Here is a 16,156-nt window from a genome sequence, read left to right as displayed (position 1 = left end):
GGCCTAGTTATATGCAGAGCTCAATTCAGCTAATCGTTTTTATAGCTTGGACATTGTTACCAGGGCTGCCCCTTCTTAGTCGACTTTATTGGTGGTTTTGCTCGACAAAGATTTCTTAAGTCAATTAGTAATATTTTAATGTATTTCTTTCATGGTAAATGACTTATTTGTAAGAAACGTATATCTATGAGTGGCCATTAGGGACATTATTCAGAAATACTGTTCACACATACACATGTGAAGCACTCTCACACACACAACTGAAACCAAAATCATTTACAAATATATGTAAAAATCTCTCATATACACATGTGACACACACACACACACACACACACACACACACGAAACAATCTCTTATACACAAATTAAACGCTATCATATACACATGAAAAGCGATTTTGGTATGTTTGAGAGGGATTTCAGTTGAAACGGAAGTCAATTTCAGAAAAGCGAAAACAATATTTGGTCCGTTTGCGATTGTTCCAGCATGTTTGCTCAGCAGCATGCACAAAGCTTAACTGAGGCAGCAGCGTTGTTAAATAATATTCTGGCCTCAGGGTGCACAGTCTCTCCTAAGGAGAGCTGTAGTGGGCCGTTGCCCGCCGCGGGACGGGAAGAGGGACGATAGCTGACCCCATGGTGTTGAGGCCAGGATATTGTTTAACAACGCCTCGGCCTCAGTTAAGCTGTGTGTGTGTGTGTGTGTGTGTGTGTGTGTGTGTGATTTTGGTTTCAGTTGTGTGTGAGAGAGTGCTTCACATGTGAACGGTATTTCTGAATAATGGCCACTCATAGATATCTCTGGTAAACACAAGGATTTAAAGTGGTGTTTTTGTGTGATTCTTTGTGAATAATCTGTTGATTTAATCGATTAGTCATCACATTTCTATGATTGTTAGTTGAATAAGATTTTATTGTGTCAAGAACAGCCCCTAATTGTTACAAATGTAATGTGCAAAGTAAACCAGGTTGAGACTTAATGTCATGTTTTATACTGGTCAAATTTGAACAATAAATGTGTAATTAAAATGTCAATGTGTACAATTGCTTTATGTTTTATTAGAAGTATTGACCTCAGGTAAAGCACTCCTGGAGTAAAGGGTAAATACATTTAAAAAAAATAAGTAAATGTAACTATATTTATATAATTAATAGACCAGTTTTAACTAAATGTAGTTAAGAAAATTGAGTACATTTCACACATTTGTTTTGTTAAATAATAGTCTCCTTTTAAAGTTACATCTACCTAGCATTTAAGTGATATCTACACATTTTTTTCAGTGGTTTTGACTTAGGGTTACTATTCCATTGACTTAGGATTTTAATTATATTTACTCATTTTTTTTATGTTATGGTACTAAATGTAGTTATTTAGACCTACTTGATTTTTTTTACGTACATTTACTCAATTCATAAGGTACATTTAAATGATTTCACAGCTTTAAGATTTACTCAATATTTTTAAGTGTAATTTGTTTCACCAATAAAATTGAGTACATCATCGTCTTAGTTTTTAGAGTGTAAGCTGAACCATAGATGAACCAAGGAAGAGAGTGAGGACTCTCTACCTTAATTACCATAATTATTCATTATTTCCAATTATTCACCCCTGTGACCATTACAACGCCTAATCAAAGCGTGGCCTGGTACGTTCACTGAATTACTCTTGGGTGACATGTGGGGAACTAATTTGACGTTTTTTTTGCAATGTGTGCTGCCATTTGATTCTGTTGGAATATTTGGCTGTAATAAGATGTTAATAAGGTCTCCTGTTGTCTTTTATCAAGATCCAGCTACTTTAATCTGCTTATGTTTGATCTCTGATGGATAATTTAGGCACTTGTGGCAGGAGATTCAGTCATAATTAGGCAACGTAATTAAACAGGATCCTGTATCATGGGCCTTTGTTTACAGCAAACTTCTGTGTATTAAGGACAGGTGGATGCAAGTTTATTTATGCAGTTTGAATGTCCTGAAAGTCAAAAGGAAGAGGAAAGCATAGATCCAATAGAAATGTGTTATTTTCAGTCACTTCGATGCTTAGTTGTTTACTTCCTCAACCGGTTATGAAGGCAGTTTTGTATTTCGACCTTTGACACAGTTTCCTCTCTTCTTTAAGAGGAGCAGGCTGTCTCATATTCTAGAACAAAACACTACATGTAAGATTAAAGGTGCCCTAGCCTCAAGGGGAAATGTAATTCATCTAAGAAATCACCTCATACATCACACCTCATCAGTGCAGGCAAGTGCACATGTCCTCTCTCTTTTATTCTGTCCTTCCCTTTCTCCCCCACACTCTCACTCTATCAATTTATAACACCGTCAGTCAGCGCCAATGCCAGCCAATTATCAGCAAATGGTGTAATGGTTTTGAAGGGTAGCAACCTCCTTATTATATGGTCATAGATTGGACTTTTGTTTCAGTCGTACTCGTATGAAATGATATTACATATGAGTTTGACAGGCCGAGTAGGTGTCCTTTTACTGATTATTAACCTCTATCCTTGGAGCGATCAGAATGAAGTATTCAGCCAAGGGCAATCTTGTGTATAACCCCAGTGTAAGAAACATATGTGCATCTATGTATTATACAAAATACAGAATGACACAAAGTTAACATATAACATAAAATGAACTATCAATCTCTAAACTGCCGGAGTCAGCGCTTACATTAGGTGGGCGAACCTGAAAAAACATTGTTAATCACACTTGGGGAAGTTGCTTGGAAATTGGAAACTTGTTAAATTCTAGCTAGCCTAATTGAATGTTGAACACGCCTCAATAGTCAGTGATGATGATGTCATGTTGTGTTTGGCCGTTAAGGCAAAACTGTGGATTTGATCCATTTGGACGCAAAGTCGTTTTTTCTACTTTTTATTTAGTTTGCAAGTTAATCGTTTTATTTATCAATACATTTTCATCACATTTATATTCATTATAATATAATGCTGCCAGCAACTCTGTTTTCCTAGATAAAATCTCTTGGTCTAGCACAAACTATTTTATGATGAGATATACAAATGTACCTTTTGCCTTAGGTCCCAATGAACCACCAACAAAGGCCAACTCCAAAGGAATCAAATGTATTTTCTTAAAACAATAAATAAGCTGTGGTTTGTCATCAAATCAGCGCCAGGGATTAACTATAGTTAAACGATTGGCCACTATACAAAGCCAGGAAAAGTAAAGGTGGCGCAGCCCTCTTCTTTACATGTATTCTACTTAACCAGACCACATGGCACAGATGAAAGCATTACAACCATTTGGGGCACATTGTAAAAAAAGAAATGACATCATGCAGCATGCTGCATATGAACGTTTTATGGGTCGCCTTGATATTGAACAAAATGAATTGTTGCTTTTACTGGAGAGACATTATCCATAAACCTCTTTAAGCAATGCATTATAAAAAATACACTTAGCTTTACGTGTTTCTGAGGACTGTTGACATGGACAATATGCAACTTTGTTATATTTTCTGCTGTTTGTCATTGACTAACATGAACATAAAAAAAGTCACACAAGAACACACACACACACACACACACACACACACACACACACACACACACACACACATACACTTAAACTGTACAAGCAGTCTTCAGACATGCAGCATTACACTGACACACACACACACACACACACACACACACACACACACACACACACACACCCGCCCCATCAGTTGTGCAGAAGAGTGAAACTGAGCCAGCTGTTGTCTGTGTTGTTGTACCTTCAGGGCCAAAACTATTTGAGGAGTTTCAAATGTAAACACTTATCAGCACATGTCTGGCTTTGTCTTTTAGGAATCAACAAATAAACTCATATTAAAATAACAAACCTGCTAAAGTGACATGCTGAAAGCCAACTAGTGCAACTGATGTTGAGCAGATATCATATTTACTGTGTTCACCATCTCAGTTTACCATATTAGGATCCTTAAAAAACACCAAGTGCTGATGAAGCTTAGAAGGCATTTCATTAGTTTTGCAGGTATTTCATCATGAACCAAAGTACTGAGCAAATAACATCTTGACCTGAAAAACGTCAGTAGATGAAAAGGTAAGCATACCCAAAGTGACCAATTAATTCAAAGGGGGAAATGTAACTGTGTACCAAATTTGATGATAGTGCATTCAGTGTTATATGTGACTATCAATCAATGTTTATTTATACAGCCCAATATCACAAATGTTACATTTGTCTCAGTGGACTTCACATCCCCTCACATCGTACAAGGAAAAAATTCCAGAGAAACCCACAGTTTAAAGGGGAAAATGGGAGAAACCTCAGGGAGAGCAACTGAGGAGGGATCCCTCTCCCAGGGCGGACAGACGTGCAATAGATGCCGTGTGTAAATCGAAAAGATAATACATTTTCCAGCATAGGTAGACCAAATGTTTGGAAAGACCAAATGTTTGGAAATGCATGTGTCTATAATAAGAAGATGAATCCACGAGGATGTCAACAATCCTGTGGGAGCCATCAGGGAAGTAGTATGGTGAGAGTCAGGCAGGACTACAATGGTGGACTGACAGACGACTGCCATCCCTGGAGTCAAAGCCGCTAAAGTGGCTAGAAATCTTGTTTAAAACAAAAACCCTTGTGGTTTTAATGTACTGTTGAGGAAAGCACATAATATGACTGGATCAGATAAGAAAATACAGTTACCGGTAATCAAAAACAATTGTAACAGCTTCTGATTAATTTAGAAATTCCTATTATATCAATGCAGGTGCTACCTTGTGGAAATGATGACCGTTACATTCATATCTTGATATCATTTCTGTTTTATTAAAACAGAGACTTGCATGAAAATGTATAAGATAAGAAAGGTTTTTTTCAATCTGTTTTGATACGTCTCTCCTCATTATCAGATAATGTGTGAATTGAAAACCATGTCAGACAAACATGGGGGCTAATCAAATAAGCAATCAATCCCAAGACAAATGTATAATCATTTAGTTTATCTTAAGTATCAGGCAAAAATAATACTGCTCAAAACAATGAATGTAGGTCCTGAACTGATTTTAAGGCTTTTTAAAGATGTGTCCTTTTGTTATGTCATTGTTTGTAAGAACAATTACACAATAGTAACAAGGCCTTTGGATCCAATATGTTTTCCAACAAAATTGAGTTACATCTTTGCTTGCTCTATGCCTAAACCACATGCTTACTAGTGTAACTATTCTTTGTTGACGATAATTGCCATTTTGTATTGACTTGTTGTGGCCAAGTGGTAGATTAAAATTAGTTTTAACAATAAAAATATGTTTTGTTGCCACATTGTGACACTGTGTTTGGGTGTCCTGATGTGTCAGGATGCCATTAATACTGAGCAGCACTGAAAGTTACATTAATATATACGCCTATTTGTGGCATAATGTCAGACTATTATTATACTTCGTGGCAGATATTTGCAGAAAAAGTAATAATAATATAAACCAAGGAGGCAGAATCTCCAGGATGCTTCAGTCATCTCCCAAACAAACAGCATTGTGTGTCGTATACATTTTTCTTTAATGATGTGTTTTTCAACTGGGGTTAATGTTAAGGGCACATGCTGTAGATTCAGTCACCTCCTGAGACATTGGGTTGACTGAAAGAGAACAAATGGGTCTGCTTTGTTAGCTTTTATGCTTAAAGGTGGGGTATGTAAGTTTGAGAAACCGGCTCGAGATACACTTTTTGTTATATTCCATGGAATGCTCTTAACATCCCGATAGCAATGAATATCTTAAGTGCTTTGACAAACAATCAATTTCATCTGTGGAAGCCGGTCAGTGTATGTTTTGGTCAGATATCAGCAATAGCCTACTTCCAGTCAGTACTCCGGCAGCAGCATTTTTACCCCTCGGAAAGTCTTGCCCGCTATTTAAATGGACTTTGATTGAAGTTAATAACAATATTGATATTCTATAGATATAGCATATTTGATGCAGTCTTTCTGAACACTTTTAAAATAAAATACTGCAAATTAAGAATATTTGTAATGTTCTGCACAGATAGTGCCTTAACTTAAATTTGAAAACACGTGGCAGCTTTATGAATACAGCAGATGAAAAGATTTGTGGAAGGATAAATTCTTGGCTTCATTGGTTCTCTAGATAAAGGGCGTTTTATGGTTGCTTGTATTATCCTCAGATAGGGGTTTGTTTAAATGACTAGTGACATTTTAATACATATTGCAAAAAAGGGCTCCAAAAAAGGCATTTATCCTGGCCGGCTTAGCCAGTGTGTATTTTTTCAAGCACCACAAGATTCATAGTTTATAAAGTACAATTCTGGGCCATTGATTGTTTCATTTCTCCAAACACATACAGTAAAAATGCCTGTTTTGAAGCCTTAAAATGGTGCAGGAAAAGGACTTTACATTGTATTATACTTAAAGACAGGACTATTCAGTTTAGAGAAGACAAAAAAGGAAAGAAAATTGTTATAATGGGTGATGTAACATTAATGACAGACATAATATGAGGTCCTTGGCATCCTTGGCATCACCCTTACAGCATCAGGACAATATCATATGGAGTCAGACACTGGAAGTGTGCTGGAGGCGTTGACTGGGACTGATGGAAGGATGAGGCTGATGAGACTGAAGAACCTGCGAGGTACGAACTAGCGGCTGAGGAATAATTATACATTTATACATTAAAAGACAGCAGCATCATAAGACGCCAACCATGTGACAGAGTGTCAGTGTGCTGAAGGATATTTGTGAGCAGCTATCCAGGCCAGACTCTAAAGACTTTCCAAGGGGTAAAAATGCTGCTGCTGGAGTACTGACTGGAAGTATTGCTGATATCATGTCTACCATCCTCTTAAAACACTCTGTCCAACAATATCAGTCTCAGGAAGAAAGGTTTTTTAACGCTGATTAAAACACACATACACAAAGACACACACACACACACACACACACACACACACACACACACACATTTTATAATTGATATAATATCAGGGACCCCTAAGCTCTTAAAACACATGTTGAAACATTTTTTTCCTCCCAAAATAAAAAGTCATGCCATAGAGGGTTAAGGCACTATCTGTGCAGAACATTACAAATATTCTTGATTTGCAGTATTTTATTTTAAAAGTGTTCAGAAAGGCTGCATCAAATATGCTATATCTATATATCTATATAATATCAATATTGTTATTAATTTCAATGAAAGTCCAGGGCAAGACTTTCCAAGGGGTAAAAATGCTGCTGCCGGACTACTGACTTAAAGTATTGCTGATATCATGTCTACCATATCCTCTTAAAATACTCGAGAGACGGCTGAGCTGACTGCAGTGCAGAATTGCTGTATAGTTTAAATCTCCGAACAATGTTGTCCATTTTAGACCTAGGCCTATTATATTTACAGCCCTTAATAACATTCATTTTCTGGGCTCAATATGTGTCTTAGCTGTTTTCGTTGTGAAAACAAATGGACCGTAGATACACGGATTGACCGTCCTCATCTGCGCTCTTATTTTGAAAGACAACTTCCGGTAGCAGAATATGAAAGAACGGGGTTTTTTTTGCTTCTGTTTTCTAGTGATTTTATTTTTTGTTTTGAGAAGCAGAAAATGAAAATCATCCCGTTTTTTAAGTTTAGTAAATCCATTTTTGAACATGATAAAGAAAAACGCCTTGTATTTCAATTTTGGTTTTTCAATTTGAAAACGAAAATCAAATATCCAGTCGTTTTTTGTTTTTGAATATCAATTTGTGAAAAGAAAATCCAATGAGCAAAACATACACTGACCGAAGCCGTAGCGCTGTAAAAAGCACGACCAATCATTTTAGCCGCGCCCTAAAATGATGAGGAAGTGGCAGATTTTTTCCGGTTATGTATTTTCAAATTCTAGCGCACTCGAGCTGGTTTCTCCAAAATGACCTACCCTACCTTTAAACATATCAATTTACCTATGCAATGAAGCAGAATCAAACTGGGTGCTTTTATGTTTTTTCACTGTTCAAAGCTTCAGGGCTAACACGTGGCTATATGGAGTCGCAATGTCGTTTTAGTTGTACTCGCCATGTACACTCACTGAGATTTAACAAGAAAGCAAATGATTACATACACAGGCTACGAGTGGAATATTCTCTTAGTAAATATTTAGATACACAAACACATTTCAGGCCATTTTTTTCAAAACCCATGCTACCAGTTTGGTACCAACCTCCTTGAGTGGTGCTGGCATGACGTCTTTTTGTAGACTGACACAGAAATTAGCATCACAGGGGTTCCTTCAGCGAAAAGTAATGAGATTTTTCCATTGGATTTCGGAATATGAAAGCTCAATGACAAAAACGTTAATGATACTTACACATTTTGTTCAACAGGACAATCTCAACGTATGAACACAACTATTACAGCGGTTAAAGCGTAAGTGCAATCGCAATCTAAAACAAGAAGCTTATATTAGGCTGTAGACAAACTAACTTAACACAAAAAGTGTGAGGGACAAGCATTTGTGGGATGAGCAGCAGAGCTGAGTATGTGGAGTGCACCCATGAAAAATGTGACAAATCTCTGCCAATGCCAAACAGAAGCCACTCTCCGGCCTCGTACGGCTGCCAGGAGCCGGCCATGACTGCCCTTCACCTTCAGGCCCACTTGCACTGGAACCTCAATATGTGGAGGAACATTATGTTCAGAGCACTGGAACCTCAACATGAGGGGGTACATTATGTTCAGCAATGAGTCCAGATTCTGCCTACAGCACTTGGATCGTAGGGTCACAGTGTGGAGAAGACGCAGAGAACGCTTTGCTGATTGCTGCACTGATAGAGTAGGAGTGGAGAGGATGGGATGGGATGGGATGGCCCCCTGCAGTCCTGACCTCAACCCCATTGAACCCCATTTTGGGATCAACTTGCCCTGCTGTCCGTGCCAGAGTGACCAACACAACCACGTTGGCCGACTTGGGACGGATGCTGGTTGAAGAACGGCAGAGTGTGAGCCAACCCAGTCTCACATCTAAACGTGTAATAACTACGTTGGTCCACAACTTGGGACGTAGTATTTCTACAAAAACGCCTCTGAAATTGTAGGATCCCTACGTTTTTTTTCACCATTCATTCCAATGGCTGGCGTCTATGTCACGCGATCTTCAAATTTCTCCCCGCAGAAAAAAAAAACATGGCCGACCTTCGTTTTATTCTCGGTGGAAAATGCCTATTTTAAGGTTAGTTTGGCCATTAAAATGCGTTTTGATGTCATTTGATGCGAGAAATATTAGTTAGTTAGTTATTAGTAGTTATTTCAGATTATGTGTGCAGTGGATGGATTTGCTAGTTATTACGAAGATTACTTTAGGAAATTGTGCCCATACAACGTTTTCATTGTTACCAAGGTGGTTGCTAGGGACGCTGCTATCGATATTATTTCTGTTATGTTGTGTAACTGTTTAATGCTGTCTTTAGTTTAACAAAATCTGCATCTAAAATTGTGGCATAGATACGTTATTTTCTCCTGTGCAATTCTCCAACCAGTCTCACATCTGACATCTCACATCACATCATCATAAACAAATACCGGAAACAGACGTAAATAAGATCCTCAGCTCGGTGATGGATGGTTTAGCCGCAATGCACGTTGGGAAATGGTGTTTATGCGATGTGAAATCCGAAAACATTTTAAAAAATAATAATAATACTTTATTCCGAGTGTGCTTGCTTTTCTCTTTGTTTGTTTGTTTGTTTGTTTGTTTGTTTGTAGCCTTTATTTAACCAGGTGAAAATCCCATTGAGATCAGCGATCTCTTTTTCAAGGGAGACCTGCAGAAAGTCATCACATAACGGCATTGTAATACACGGTTCGGCTGCATTAAATATTACACATCTGCCGTAGTTCTTTATTTATAGAGCCCTGATGAGAAGACTTCTGGACAAACAGGAGAACTGCCGCCAAAACTGAATATGTGACGTGGATCATAAATATATCAACAATTAAACAACATCTTGGATTTCTTTTCACAAAATACGTCTCCTTGCATTATCAATAGTAATTCGGCTGACTTTTATATTTGATCCAATTGGTAGATAGGTTATATTTACACCATAACGGTGCACAGCTGATAGAAAAGGACTTGTAGTTTTTAAAGATATTACTGATTTTCTTTGAATACAAGAATGTAAATACTGAGTTGAGAGAATAGTCAGGGGATTTGGGTGATGGGAGACACATATATGGAATCACAACTTCAATAGCTTACTATTAATTGACGGATATGCCTTTCTGTCTGTGATGTTTTACAAATCAGATATTAATGTCTAGAAGTAAAACATGAGAAATAGTATAGCAATATCCTGTAAAATTATGTAAAAAGTTTAAAACATGAATAAAACTAGTAAACTACACATCTTCAGATGTTATACATACATAAGTGTCCTACACTAATAATACAAAGTTATTATTGCTATGCTGTGTGTACCTTGTGTGCACCGCCTAGTGGTTAAAGCACGTTATTGAATTCTTTTTGTTGAATAATGTTATTTGATGAAACAAATATTAAGAGTACATTCTTTCATAGGAGGAAAGTAGAAGGTCAATGATAGAAATATAGAATATAAAAAATCAAGAAGATACTGTACTGCAAGTGATCTCTACAGTAAATCTTTGGTTTAGTGCACGATGTACAAAGATATTAATAGGAGGATGTGCAAAACAGACAAACTAATTAACCTTTATTAACACATTAAAGAATACTTTAGGTTAAGGTCTTCTTTCAAATAAGAAAAAAGCTTTGGGGGCATCTATCTACAGATAAATATTAAGCCTGACAAAGTACTTAACGTCTAATATATTGCTTTCCTGCAATGTTACTATGTTGAAGCACTTATTTTAACTGATATAATACACATTAATTATACTCTTATGTATGTAGATAGTATAAGAAATGTGCAGAATTTGACAGTTTAATGGTGGAGGTATACACACATATTGATAGATGTCTTGTAATGCACTGTTGAGGAACCTGTGACCCAAGTTTTTCATTCATTACATAACTACACCGTAGTTGTGTATATGATACTAATAATAATAATGAATAATAATGCATTTTATTTATATAGCGCTTTTCACGACTCAAAGACGCTTTACAATATGAGGGAGGGTAGACAAACAAGGACAGGCAAACAAGTAAGTATAGTAAAATAAATAAAAAGGCAGTCAAGAGGAAATTGATTGAGAGGAGGGGGGCTTATGGGTAGGCAGAGTTGAAAAGATGTGTTTTGAGGCGGGACTGAAAGACTGTGAGGGACTGAGAGTCACGGAGATCTTGGGGGAGGGAATTCCAGAGCCTAGGAGCTGCCACTGAGAAGGCTCTGTCCCCAAAGCTGCAGAGTGTGGATGTGGGAATGGATAGGAGTCCGGCTGCGGTGGATCTGAGGGACCGTGGGGGTTGATAAGGAGTGAGAAGGTTTGTGAGATAAGGGGGGGCCAAATGGTGGAGTGCTTTGTAGGTGAGGACCATCATTTTGTAATTGATGCGATGGGAGACAGGAAGCCAGTGGAGCTCTTTGAGGACTGGGGTGATGTGATGCCATGATTTGGTATGCGTGAGGAGACGTGCAGCTGCATTTTGAACCCGTTGGAGTCTGTTGAGGGATGTAGTGCTGATGCCGTAAAGAAGTGAGTTGCAGTAGTCAAGGCGGGAGGAAATGAAGGCATGGATTAGTCGTTCGGCTGCGGGGCGGGTGAGAGAGGGTAGGATTTTTGCAATATTGCGGAGGTGGAAAAATGAGGTTTTGACTGTTTGGCGGATGTGAGGTTCGAGGGAGAGGGTGGGGTCAAAGATTACGCCACGGTTGCGTGCCTGATTGGAGGGGGAAACAATGGTGCCATCGATGGTGAGTGTTATGTTAGTGACCTTGCTGAGGGTGGATTTGGAGCTAATTAGGAGGAGTTCTGTTTTGTTGCTGTTCAGTTTGAGGAGGTTATGTTGCATCCAAGTTTTAATAGCTGTCAGACAGGAATCGATGTGGGTAAGGGGTGGGTTATGGAGGGATTTGGTGCTGAGGTAGATCTGAGTGTCATCAGCATAGCAGTGGAAGTCCAGGTTGAAGTGGCGGAGTATCTGACCGAGGGGCAGGATGTAAATTATGAAGAGGAGGGGTCCAAGTACTGATCCTTGAGGAACACCTTGGGTGACTGAAGCTGTGGCAGAGGAGTGGTTGGGGAGGGAGATGAAGTGGGATCGTTCAGTGAGGTAGGACTGGAGCCACCTGAGTGCAGTACCTTCAATACCAATACTGATACTGTGATGTCAATACACTAATACACTACTAATGATACTGTATGTCAATACACCTTAGAAAATCTTGAAATCTTGAAAGGGATGTGCAAAATAGCAATTATATACCGTTTTTTAATTAACCATTAATAGAGAATAACGGGTAATTAATATACTTTATAGAGATCTGCAGATCAATGTTTAGTCTTCTCAAGCACCAACTATCAAATGTCTCGCCTGATTGTTGGCACTTGACAATCACCTTCCCTGAATTTTACTCAGGTGTAACTAAAGTCTGATTTAAGGGTTGTTTATATTTCACATCGTTAATCAGAATCTGCAAAGTAACTAAAATAAATAGGCTAACCTCTGAATTGTAGTGGAGCAGAATTACAAAGTAACAATGAGCTGTCATGTGGATATATATTAATGCTGCTCATTATGGACACAAGCTATTTTCACCCATTTAGTAATTAAACGTTTTAAATTTGTACACACCAATGTGTTTCCCATCGCCTAAACCTCAAGGGCTGTACACAGTTTAATACTGTCCACTTCTAATTTGGGGAAAAACGAAAACGTCTTTTAAAACTACAATTCCCAGTAGAGAAGTACCATAGAGAACATGTTGCGAAACACAATAGCCAGCATGTTTATTTCTGGGGGGGGGCGTTCGAGTCCAGTTTTGAATAGTCTGCCGTGGTTTCGTTCCATTTCAAAGAGCTTGACGCGGTAACCTTGGCGCACTGCCACTCCAAACTCCAATCCCAGAGTTTGAAGATTAATCACGGGGTTTGTAAACGGGACTGTAGTCCCAAACGATAGCTGGGGATTATGGGTAGTGTAGTGTCTTCGGCCATCCTAAACTGACATTTTTTTTCGGACATCATATCGCATTAACAACAACACATCTGGCGTCACAGAGATCTTCTGTTACTGTCCTTTCTTCTTAGAGGAAGTACAGAAACACGTAACTCTGGATTTGTTTTAATGTTTGAGGTGCAATAAATGATACTATGGAAGCCCATTTCCGCCACTTGAAAAAAATAAAATCCCCATGAAAAGTCATAATTATGAGATAAAAAAGTCGAAATTATGAGATAAAAAGTCATTATGAGATAAAAAGTCGAAATAATGAGATAAAAAGTCATAATGAGATAAAAAGTCGAAATTATGAGATAAAAAGTCGAAATAATGAGATAAAAAGTCGAAATAATGAGATAAAAGGTCATAATTATGAGATAAAAAGTCGAAATTATGAGATAAAAAGTCAAAATAATGAGAAAAAGTCATAATTATGAGATAAAAAGTCGAAATAATGAGATAAAAAGTCATTATGAGATAAAAAGTCAAAATTATGAGATAAAAAGTCGAAATAATGAGATAAAAAGTCGAAATAATGAGATAAAAAGTCATAATTATGAGATAAAAAGTCGAAATAATGAGATAAAAAGTCATAATGAGATAAAAAGTCATAATTATGAGATAAGAGGTGCGCATGCGCTGCAGTGGCGCTGTCTTCAAAGGTCCCTTCATCAACTTGCTGCAGTGGCAGTGATGATCCAAACGGCATCTAGTCCTAAATAAGGTGTAACTACTCTGGTCTTGAAAGAACATTACAGTGCGCATCGAACCGATGTCCACAATCACGTTTATTCTCTTCTTTGCACAATCATGAAACACCGTGAAAACGTGTTTGCCTAGTAGACCAGCAGTAGAATTACGTTATCACATCGTTGACACTTTTACCGCACACAAACACAATATAAACATCCGGGGCAAGAGGTCACATGACTTCCGGAAAGACAACTCTTATCATTTTTACAAAATAAAACAAAGTTCAAGCATACATTAAACACTCTTCAAAAAGGACAAAACAATAATAAGGGACCTTTGAGCGTCAGCTACATAAGGTAACTATTACAGGTGACTTTTGTAAATGTTAGATGTTACATATAGCCTATATTGCAGCTCAACAACAATGCAGTTCATAGCTTTGACATGACCTGTTATGAACAATAATATTGCCTATAGTTTTGTGGTAACGTTCACGGGTTAGAGTTTTAGGCTTACAACTCACAGCAGCAGTATGCCTACTGTACACTATTGTCATTAGTGGCGTGAACGTTACCACAAAACTATAGGCATATATATTATAGTTCATAACAGGTCATGTCAAAGCTATGAACTGCATTGTTATAGTTTAGCTGTAATATAGGTTATATATAACATCTAACATTTACAAAAGTCACCTGTAATAGTTACCTTATTTAGGACTAGATGCCGTTTGCATGGTGGAGAGCAGCAAGGTGATGAAGGGACCTTTGAAGACAGCGCCACTGCAGCGCATGCGCACTTCTTATCTCATAATTATGACTTTTTATCTCATTATTTCGACTTTTTATCTCATAATGACTTTTTATCTCATTATTTCGACTTTTTATCTCATCATTATGACTTTTTATCTCATTATTTCGACTTTTTATCTCATAATTTCGACTTTTTATCTCATAATTATGACTTTTCATGGGGATTTTATTTTTTTCAAGTGGCGGAAATGGGCTTCCATACGATACAGCAGCTTTTTGGCATGTTACAACTATTATGTTCTGCCTCGCTCATGAGAGTAACAGCTGGCGAAATTATAGCCTCGCCTACTGATTTTAAATGTGTGCTCTAAAATGATATTTGTAATAAATTACTATTATCACAAGACAATAAATGGCACAGATATGTAGAAAATAAACGTATTTGAGATACGTTCATAACGAATTTAACGTGGGAGAAAATACGTTTCTGGCTAAACGTAATTGAGAATGCAGTTTAGTTCTGTGGGAACGTAATTTTTAGGAGACAGGGTTGCTTTAAGATATGTGTACATTTAGTAGATGGCCCGTTCAACCATGAAACCGTTATTTAAAGGGAAGCAGCTTTTCATACAAATGACAGGTCTATCTGTCCTTTCTTGGAGCAAGGTCACCCAAGCTTTTATATTCCACTCTTCCTTTGTTTCCCTTCGCCCTTGTTGTTTTTCTCTCCCAGTGTCTGTCTCTTTGAAACATGATGTTCAGTGATGGCCCTGCTCCCTATGAATTAAAGATAACAGCATCCTCTCACTCCAACTGTGGTCTACTTGTGCTCTGACATCTCTTAAAAACGTTTACAAGAACTCTCTCACTCACTCACACAAGTTGTTTATAAAACCTCTCTCCACCCATTATTTCAAAGATCATTTCCTGTACCACCATTAGAAGCTGAATTGAAATAGCAACCAAGGTTCATTTTGGTACATTTTCTAAGAAATATTTTGGAATATCTTTATTTTTTTTCAACAGCAGCTGTATTCAAAGTCAATAAAGCAGATGATTCAGGTGAAGGAATACTCTGAGCTTGACTCCAAAATTGGATAGCAAGACACGTTTTTTAACAAGATTTGTGTTCCGACAAAGGCTTGAGAGAAGATTGGATTATTTTCAAACATACAACTCTCCCTCTCTTCTTGTGTTATCCAGATAACGTGTTTTTGTATTCATGTTGAGATTGAGCTTATCTACAATTTGTGATTATTGCAGGAAAAGAAAGGTGAATGGTCTTCTCTCCTCACCCTTTTAAGCTATCAAGAACTGGATTTCAAATGAATTACCTTCCTATTTTAAAGAGGACATATTATGCAGATTTTCAGGTTGAGAAATGTATTTTGTGCCTCTACTTTTGGATTAAGCTTTTGCAAACCATTTACCATGTTGTATCCAATTCCAAACCCCCTTGGATCCCACAGTCCTCAGTACCTCCTTAGAGCCACACAGCTTCTATCCTTTGTTTTCCTGGCACCTGCTGATCACCAGCAACGGGGGGGGGGGGGGTTTCATTCTTTATTCTACTCATTTTAATTGCAATGTGCAGGTGTCTGGTAGGGCTG

The 16,156-nt window shown here is 37.7% G+C and overlaps 1 protein-coding gene across 3 annotated transcripts in view; it reads left to right on the top strand.

Annotated features, from left to right (window-relative positions):
* Positions 1-16,156, top strand: part of LOC307046011 (uncharacterized protein) — a 72,986-nt gene that overhangs the window by 48,278 nt on the left and 8,552 nt on the right. The gene's annotated exons all lie outside the window — the stretch shown is intronic.

The sequence above is a fragment of the Notothenia rossii genome, assembly GCF_949606895.1.
Source record: "Notothenia rossii genome assembly, chromosome: 1".
NCBI classification, from domain to species: Eukaryota; Metazoa; Chordata; class Actinopteri; order Perciformes; family Nototheniidae; genus Notothenia; species Notothenia rossii.
Note: the sequence above shows the minus strand (reverse complement) of the source record. Positions and strands in the feature narration are given on the sequence as shown.